Source organism: Silene latifolia, chromosome 6 (assembly GCF_048544455.1).
Source record: "Silene latifolia isolate original U9 population chromosome 6, ASM4854445v1, whole genome shotgun sequence".
NCBI lineage: Eukaryota > Viridiplantae > Streptophyta > Magnoliopsida > Caryophyllales > Caryophyllaceae > Silene > Silene latifolia.
In genome coordinates this window covers 82,710,244-82,719,871 of record NC_133531.1, presented here as the reverse complement: position 1 = coordinate 82,719,871, position 9,628 = coordinate 82,710,244, and the positions used below count along the sequence as shown (strand labels likewise).

The following is a 9,628-nucleotide window of genomic DNA, read 5'->3' as shown; positions in this document are numbered from 1 at the left end:
ATGTGCCGTGTTCTGACCTTTTAGAAAACGTTATAAAACGTGTTGAAATGGGTATTTGAACCCGGTTTGGTTTGAAAGGGGTCGTTTAGACCGCATTTGTTGATTTGAAGAACTAGACTCGAATAATCATCATTATTTGATAATATTCGGTGTCGGGTTCGATTTGACAAACTTGACATGAATAGTTTTGAAAATGATTATGGACTAATTGTTTAAGTCCATTTGGATGTAATTAGTCGATACTCATCATCGTACCCGGGTTAAAATCCGGCATGGTATATAGAACCAAGGATGACTTTGTGTTGGTGACTAATATGTTTATTTGAAAAATGTAAAGTAATGAAATAAAGGGCTTTAAAATACCTTCTAAATGTCATTTACCAAATATTATCACCGAAACACGGATTTAACCGTCATTGTATGAAGAACCAATTGTGAAAAATGCTTTATGGTTAAAACATGTAAAATAAAATAACAAGGGTTCGAAAATACTTGAAATGGTAAAAACCGATTACAAATATGAAAAATGGATTAAGGGAAATGACGAGAACAAACACGGTTGATTTCTGGTCTGAATACCCCATTTAGGCGCGAGCTAGTTGGCGACCTAAGGGGCTTCTGCCTCAGACCAAAAATCAGTTTTGGCTCGTTTATTCCATGTTTTGGCTCATGTTATGCATGTTTTAGCATGTTAGAGTCATGAAACAAATGAAAACATAATAAAAGAGGATTTTTACACCCTCATACTTACATGTTTGGTTATGGTGACTGACCGACGTAAGTGTAATAACTCGTTTGATCGGAAAAAACTCGGTTTAAAACCGTTTTGGTAAGTAAAAAAGAGTGTTTTAAGTTTAGTGATGGTGTAGTGGTCGAAGTGGTCGGTCAAGTGGTTTAATGCACGATGACGATACCAAAAAATGTGTAAGGCTTGTATTTACGATCGGTAGGTCGTAAATACGCGTCGGATTGTGACTTAAGAAGTCGAGTCGAGAATTTTAAGGGAGAAAAGAGGGGGCGGACTCTCGCGTAAGTCTCAAATGGGTGGCATTTGAGGGGTATTTATAAGAGAATGAGTGGTTGTGTGAGTTTTGAGCGACGTGGCCACTTGGGCTGCTCAAAGAGGCGCAAGCCACGTCGCGGGTCTTCGAGCTGTGTTGTCACTTTCACAAGAAACGCAATCATGATTTGTTCTATCCTAGGTTTTGTAGTCACATGTTTGGTACTTGACCAACATGAATCCGGGAAAACTTAAGGTAGAAGGTTTGAAATGTTTTGGTTTTTGTGTTTGACTCGGTTTGACTCGTTGTTGGGGTCAGGATTTGAATTTTTGAGTCGGTTTTTGGTCCGGTGTCGGTTTTGACTCTAGTTAGTGTCATTGCGACGCCGTCGCCGTGCATTAAACACTCCAGGTATTTTTGAAATGTATTGAAATATTTTATTTTCGAAATCGTTTTAAGTTTTCCGACGTAAAGTTGTACACAAACTGTCGATCAAACGCCGCGATTCCAAAACATGTTGTAGTCCGATAATCATCGGGTGTTTGTTGGAGTCTCAGCAGATACTGGGTATCTACAGAGCCCCCACTTTGACTGAGGCTTGGACAGGGCGAAAGTCAAAGTAGAGCCCCCAGGTCAATTGAAGATTACAACCTGGAGACCCAAGCGACGTCGAGGCGGCTCGAAAGGATTCGGGCCAAGGACCTGCCGTCGGGAAGGGCGACGTCAAGGCGACTCGAGGGTACGAGTCAAGGACCTGTCGTCGGGAACAGTTTAGAGTCTGTCGACTGTCCGTGCGGGTCGTTTAAAGTCCGTTAGACTACGTACAAAGGCTCGCCAGCCATAAGAAGGAGTCATACCTGAGGCATCTTCGGATATGTCCTTGCATGTTTGCGGACAAAGGCTCGCCAGCTGCGGTAAGGAAATGTACCCGAGGCATCTTCGGGATCAGTGCTAGAAAGTGTTGCGGACAAAGGCTCGCCAGCCAATGGTAAGGAAATCTACCCGAGGCATTTTCGGGATCTATCCTTGAAAGGTTGCGGACAAAGGCTCGCGAGCCATGACAAGGAAATGTACCCGAGGCATCTTCGGGATCTATCCTCGAATGTTTGCGGGCAAAGGCTCGTCAGCCAATGGTAAGGAAATGTACCCGAGGCATCTTCAGGATCTATCCTCGAAAGGTTGCGGACAAAGGCTCGCCAGCCAATGGTAAGGAAATGTACCCGAGGCATTTTCGGGATCTATCCTTGAAAGGTTGCGGACAAAGGCTCGCCAGCCATGACAAGGAAATGTACCCAAGGCATCTTCGGGATCTATCCTCGAATGTTTGCGGACAAAGGCTCTCCAGCCAATGGTAAGGAAATGTACCCGAGGCATCTTCGAGATCTATCCTCGAAAGGTTGCGGACAAATGCTCGCCAGCCAATGGTAAGGAAATGTACCCGAGGCATCTTCGGGATCTATCCTTGGAAGGTTGCGGACAAAGGCTCGCCAGCCAATGGGGTGGTCGATTAATGAACCATGGGATTAGCCACGTCAAATGGGCTTGTTTTTGAAAGTAGCGAACTCGTGATGCCGCTGTGGAAATAGTGAGCTTGGATTTTCACTATCACTGTTTTTGGAATGAGCGGGTTCCGCGAGGAAGCGCCCTGCTGGTGTCGGAAGGAAATAGTGAATTTGGAATCTTCACTATTAATTGAAGTGACGGTTTATGTGCCGCCGTTGACATTTGATAGTGAATTTTGAATCTTCACTATTGATTAAAGTGACGGTTTATGTGCCGCCGTTGACATGTGTGGTGAAAATAGTGGAATTCAATTTCCAACTATTATTTTGAAAATGACGGTTTTAATTGCCGTCGCTTAAAGTTGGAGAAATAGCGGTTTTGGAATTCTCGCTATTTATTTTTGAAATTGAAGGAAAATAGTGAATTAGATTTCACTATTATTTTGGCGGTTTTGATCGCCGTTTGCTTGAAAATTCTCGAAAATAGTGAATTTAAATTTTCACTATTCGATTGGAGGGACGGTTTATGTGCCGTCGTTTAAAGCTTTCGAAAATAGCGAATTCGAATTTTCAGTACTTGTTTTTGAGAAAAATGACGACCTTTGATATCGTCAAATGAAAATTTGAAGTTTGTCACGGGATATTGGGCTAAAGTCCAAAATCCGCTGAAAGAGCAAAGGGGAGGCCTGCTTTAGGCGCGAGCCACCTGGCGAACCAAAGGGGCTTCCCTATTTTCTGTAAAAGACGCGAGGTCAGGCCGCATATCATTCATAACCTCGTCTTCCTTCTCTTCGACAAAAAAAAGCAAAATCCTCCATTGTTGTACCTTCTTGCTTGTTCGAACTCTTGCCTTCATCAACAATGTCATCTCAAGGTAAGTATTTCCTCTTGAATCCATTCAAATTTGTTGATCTTTAGCTTGATTGAATTAGGGCGAATTTTGCCCTAAAAATCGAATTGGGCGTTTTTGATTGAGCCCATTTCGAGTGAAATTGATGCTTGCATTAGGTTAGAAACCTGTTTAGGAGTATAGGGGTGCTTTTAGTTTGCATTTTGGTCCCCGTTCCCGCTCCCTATGCTCGAAAAACGTGAGTGATGCGAGTAACCGTCTCATTTCACAATGCCAAGTTTATTTTCTTGGGTAGTGGGTCCCACTAGATTGCATTGTAGTTGGGAAAACCCGTATTTGCCATTTAAGGACCTTCGTTGGATGCTTGTGGGCAAAATTGGATTTTTGCCTTTTGTGACGGTCTTACGTCTGACCAAATAAGCGCCTGTATGGGCTTGAATTGAGTCAGTTTGCCTTGAAATGGACCTTATTGGTATTTTAGGTCACCTTGAGGCATGCTAAAATCACGTTTGCCTTTTCGCGGTCGTTTTTGAATTTTGACCGGTTTGGGCTCAAATTAGCGTATGAATTGCCTTTTTGAGCCGTAGAAAAATCCCCATTGTGCCGGGAATGTATTTTGGTTTGTAGGCGGACCTTGTAGGGGTCTTGAAATGCCGTTTTTGTGATTTCGACTCGTCTTTTGCTTGAAAAGAGGGGCGAGTCGTTTTTGTGTTTTTTTTTTGTGAATGGTTTTGTTTGGTTGGATTTTGGGCGGAATTGCCCTTGTTTTGCATTGCAGGTTGTGTTGTTGTTTTTGTTTGGATTTATCCATTTCATGCCGTCGTAATGCCGAAATTTCTGCTGACGTTTTTTGCTGTTTTTTTTATCGCAGGGTATCGTCTGGGACCGATGGGGTCCGTTCTTGAGGCTTTGGACGAGGAAGTCGATCCTGGGGGGGAAGAGACGATCTGTTTTTTGTTACAGGTTTGGTTGTGTTTCTGCCTGGCGGCCTTTGCCCTGCTTATGATCGGGTGTCGATCGTTGGTTGTTGCCTGCGGAGGTCCGGACGTCCGATGAGTGGGGTTCAGTACGAGTGTGTTATCCCACGTTATCGCTTTCGGTCGTTGTTGAGTTCAGCTGAGTGGGGTTCAACATCGGGGTAGTATCTGTTGTCTTGATCCCTTGTCATCCTTGAATTCTGACGATTGGAGGCCAGCATCGGGGTAGCGCGCTGAGCTACGAGCCTCGATCATCGCGTCGTCCAAAATCTGCCAGGCACCATTTTTCTTCTTGTCGTGGAGCAGGAACGAGTTGTTACCGTCATGGTAACCCCCTCTGCTTCCGTTACTGCTCCTCTGTCTCCCATGTTGCTCTCTTTCTTTTCCGTTTGAGAGGATAGAGAGTGCTTAGTTCGGTAGGTGGCGGATAGCCCCCAGCTCGTTGTCTTAGGCCATTAATACGTATGATAGACGTTTGTTTTAGGCCATTAATGTTCCATGATGATAGACGTTTGTTTTAGGCCCGTGTCTGTATGATAGACGTTTGTCGATGTATTTTGCGTAAGGCGGTTTGTATATATGTGTTTTTGGATTGTGGTTTATTTTGTGATTTTGGCTTTTTTGTGTTGTGTTTCGGAGGAGCGCTGTCGGCTGTCAATTCTCCACTTGCTTTGCACCAGTTCTTGCATCGTTAGTGTAGAAAACAGGCAACAGATAGCATGTATACATAAGCGCAAACACGTAGAAGTACTTGATTGAAAACCAAAATTAATCAAGATGACTTGAAGTTAAGATTGAAATCTTGAAATGAATTTTGAAAATTCCGTGACAAATCGTCACGTTTGGAATTCAAAAGGAATTGATTTGAAAATTTGAGCAATTAACTCGTGTCGTGAATTAAATTGCATTGAAATTATTGAAAATTGACTCAAAAAAATCAAACTCAAACCATCAAGAAAGAATTTTAGAAAAGGATTTTTGCGAGTATATTTGGCTTTTGAGGTCAAGACTCGAATTTGTGAGCGCTTGAATTTTTGAGGAAAATTGATGTCGTGTTATCAATCTTCGATTTTGATTTTTGATGGCAAATTGCGAAAAAGCGAAAAAAATTTCGGAATTTCCACTGTCATGGAAACGATCCGTCGCGGATCGGGGCGACTAGCCCTTCCCCCCTTTTAAAAAAGTAAGAAAAATCCGTATGTTTAAAGCTGTGTCATGGAAATCGTGTTGGATTTCGTAAAAGGCGAAAACAAGGAAATGTGAGTGTGAGGAAACACAAAATGTTCCGGATCATCCCGAAGAGGCGCGAGGTTCCGGGCGGGAGGTTTGAGGTATCAGGAGAAAACACATGTTGAAAGAGACAAGTCAACAGCGGGAATCCTGGGAAAGCCTCAAAGAGGCGCGAGCAGCCTGGCGATGGAAGCCGGCTCTCCCCTTTTCCTGAAAAATGCGCTGATCATTTTGTATAAATAGGAACATATGCGCTTCATTGTTTCATCATCCGAAACACAAAATCATCTCTACAAAACCTCTTCTTCTTCCACAAATATATTTCATGGATGCTTTTGAGAACGCATTGCGACAATGGTGTCGGGATTTGTCGCCTTCCGAGAAGTATCAACTCGCTTGCATGGGAGTTGGTCAATTGTTGGTGCTTTGTCAAGTTAAGGTGCAACCTTCGTTTCTTGAAGCATGTTCTCGGTTTTGGGATTCGAAACATCATGTTTTCGTTTTCCCGAAAGGTGAAATTTGTCCTCTTGCCGAAGAAGTCGGAGCCATTGGTGGGTGGTCGGGTTATGCTCCGGTGCTTCCTCCGACTCGGTTGTGCTACAAGGAGAAATTCCGTTCCATGTTGGGCTTATCAACAAGCAAAATCAACTTTCTTCTTGCTCCACATGGTGTGGACATGTTGGCTCTTATCAACATCTTCTCGAATCGGTTAGATGCTAATGTCTCGGAAGTGGCTAGGAGAAGGGCTCTTGCATTTTGCCTTGTCCATGTGTACCTCTTTGTCGATGTCTTGAAGAAGGAGGGGCCAAGATGTCATGGTAACATGACCCTAATCCATGTGATTGAGCAAATGGAGCACGGTAGAGATCCATCGTGGTTGGTGCTTGGAGATATTATCCAAGCTTTGGACAAGGAAGGCTCTTATGGAGAAGCTCCCTCTTTCGGAACCCCAAGGATCCTCCAAGTGTGGCTATTGGAGAGGCTAAGGTATGTAGAGCCTCCGGTTGATTCTTCTTCTTACTCCTTCCGTCACCTTACTATGAGGAAGAAGTTGTACCCGGATAGTTTTGCTTCTACCGAGGCCTATTGGGCCGCAAGATTGGCGGAGGAGGGTGGTCCTCATATCAGTTGGGTGGTGCCGTGGTGGCACTTGAGGTCCTTCACGGGGTTGCCCGCTTCGGGTGCTAGTCCTCGTTCTGTGGGCTTGAAGGTTGTTTCCTTCATTTATCCCGAAAGACTCATGAGGCAAATGGGGCGTCAACAAAAGGTGCCCGCTCAAGATACTCTTGTCCAAGAGAATGTTTTCCGGAACTCCGAGCTTGTGGAGGTCTTCGAAAGGTGGTGGGCCACTCGGTCGCTTTGGGAGGTACCAAACCCCGTTGCCACGACATGGGTGACTCCTGCTTATGTCAAGTGGTCACGTGCTCCGTCCTTGGAAGAGAGATCTGATGCGTGTCATTTATATGATGTTTTACACCTCATTTTACACGCATTTCAGAGCTCAATTGTGTAGTTTTATGCTACTATTTGCCCCATTTCATCTACTTTCGTATTTTTATGTAATATTGCATATTTATGCGGAAATGAGTAGTTATTGAGCTAAATCCGTCCCCAAGTGCCTTGTATTGCATTTGATATGGAGTAGAGACTCGAGAAATGAACTTGGTGCGCGTTTCGAAGCCTAAAAGACAACTTTATGGAGAATTAGAAGCGGACTATCAGCTAAAGCAGTCGATCGACTGACCTCTATAGTCGATCGACCAACCCACGATTTCCAGTAGCTACTGTTCAGCGAAGAGCAGTCGATCGACTGCCTTGCATGGTCGATCGACCAAGCCGCTATTGTGACGCAAACAAAAAGTTCGAGAATAAGGAAGCCCATAGTATATTAGGTTTTGAGAATAATGTTACGTTATATTTCTATATAACGTAACCTGACATTAAGCTTTAATCATTCAGTTTTATTCAGTCTTTAGTTCAAGTTTTGGAATATAAAATTAGGGTTCTTTAGTTATAACAATTTCCGTCATTAAAAGTTACATTCGGTTTTGGATCCTTTCTCTGCAATTTCCATTCGGTATTCTCCTGTTCTTATTCAGTTTTATTGCTTATATTTCGTTCATATTATAGATTTGTTAGTTAGTTTCCAAAAGCCAATTATCGTTTATTGTTATTTGTTATTTAATTAATTTAAGCATGAATTCAATAGTTTATTTCGTTTATATTGTTGTTGTTTTCATCAATATTATGAGTAGCTAAATTCATCGTGCTAGGATGTAGGGGATCTGTAGGTTAGGCGGCAGTAGAATAGAACGACCTGAGTCGCGCGCTGGTCGATCGACTGGGTTCCCTGGTTGATCGACTGGCCACGTGAGGTTTTGCATCGTTTTAATTGATTTAAATTCTATATTTGACGAATCGAGTGCACGCGACTAGTTAAATGCTTAGTATATGACCGACCCATTAGATCGAAAGATAGGGAAAGTTGTTAGACCACCAATTAAAACGACTAAACTATGCTAAGATTGAAAGATAGGTAAAGTTTAGGTTTTTAGTCACTCTTCAGGACGAGAGTCAGTACTAGTGATATTAGGGACCCGTAGCGAGATCGAAAGACGCTACTTGTTAAGAGTGGACCGAGATGACCTCTTGTTTTCCCGCCTCATGTGTTTATTTCAGACCTATTTAGCTTGCTGCTGCCGAAACTACAGTGAACCGACCATCTTAGTACCTCTTTTAATATTTGATTTAATCTATTTCTTTTATTAGCTCGTTCATTTGCCATTAGTTTTAGACCAATTCAAAATAACCCCCACATAATCGTTACCTTAGACTGAAATTAGACAACTAATAATTACATCTGTCTCTCTGTGGTTCGACCCTGCTACCGCTATCTATAGTTGTAGTTAGGAATTATAAATTTTATTTTTGGTGCTTACAACGACGGGCATCAAATTTTGGCGTCGTTGCCGAGGAGGCAATTGTTCTAATTTTTAGTTGTTTTATTTTAGTCTGTTTCTTAGTTTAAGGGACATTCGTTCCGTAAACTATTCTCATATTCTTTTTGTAGTTTCTTCTTATACGCAGATCACAGGGTGGTGAATTACTACCGTTTAATCCTGAGATTGAGAAGACTTTGCGCGAGTTGAGGCGATCATCTAGGGTATTCCCGACAGAGGAAGAGCTGAGTACTCTGTCTAGTTACTACGAGAACGCTCTATTTGAGGAGGATCCACCTTCGTCTCCGCTTCCTCATCACCGAGACAGTCACTTCTCCAGATTTTCTAGAGATGGCTGAAGAAGCAACTATAGCCAGTCACTCGGAGCCGATAGCTGCGAATCTATATAAGGGGTTCGAATTACCGGGAGCTGATAGAAAATTCGAACCGAAGCCTTCTTATATCAAATTGGTTGAGAGGAACCAATTTGGGGGAGCTACAAATGAAGATGCAGCCAAGCATATGGAGATAGTTATTGATTATTGTTGTTCTATACCCCCGCCGACCGGTGTGAACCAGGACCAGGTGAAGGAAACCATGTTTATATTCTCTCTTCGTGATACTGCAAGGGAGTGGTACAGAGACCTGGATCGAGCTGCTAATGGGATCACTGACTGGAATTCTCTGGCCTTAGAATTCTATAAGAAGTACTTCTCTGCTTCGAAGACTAATGCCATTAGAGCTCAGATCACGAGCTTTAAACAGGGTCCTGATGAGAACTTTCCTGAGGCGTGGGTGCGTTTCAAGAAGCTGGTGCGCACCATTCCGCATCATGGGTTTGAGAAATGGAGCCTATGCAATCAGTTTTATAATGGGCTCTACGACGATCCGAGGGCTATCCTGGATGCGGCAGCTAGTGGCAGATTCCAGGAGAATATGGGAGAGACTAAGGGGTGGAAGTTCATTGATGACTTGGCTACCCATAAAGCTAAATATTGGAATTCCAGGGGAAATCAAAGGAGAGCTGCTGATTCCCCTTCTATAGCTGCATTATAAGCTCTCACGGCGAGATTTGACAAGTACGAGTTGGGAGGAGCTTCAAAAGGAGGGATCTATCATGTAAATGTTG

At 43.2% G+C, this 9,628-nt stretch overlaps 1 non-coding gene across 1 annotated transcript; it reads right to left on the bottom strand.

Annotated features, from left to right (window-relative positions):
- Nucleotides 1–9,231: 9,231 nt before the first annotated feature.
- LOC141588887 (small nucleolar RNA R71) lies at nucleotides 9,232–9,338 on the bottom strand. The gene has a single exon (XR_012519853.1). It is a non-coding gene; the product is annotated as a small nucleolar RNA R71 (small nucleolar RNA).
- Between the last annotated feature and the right edge of the window lie 290 nt (nucleotides 9,339–9,628).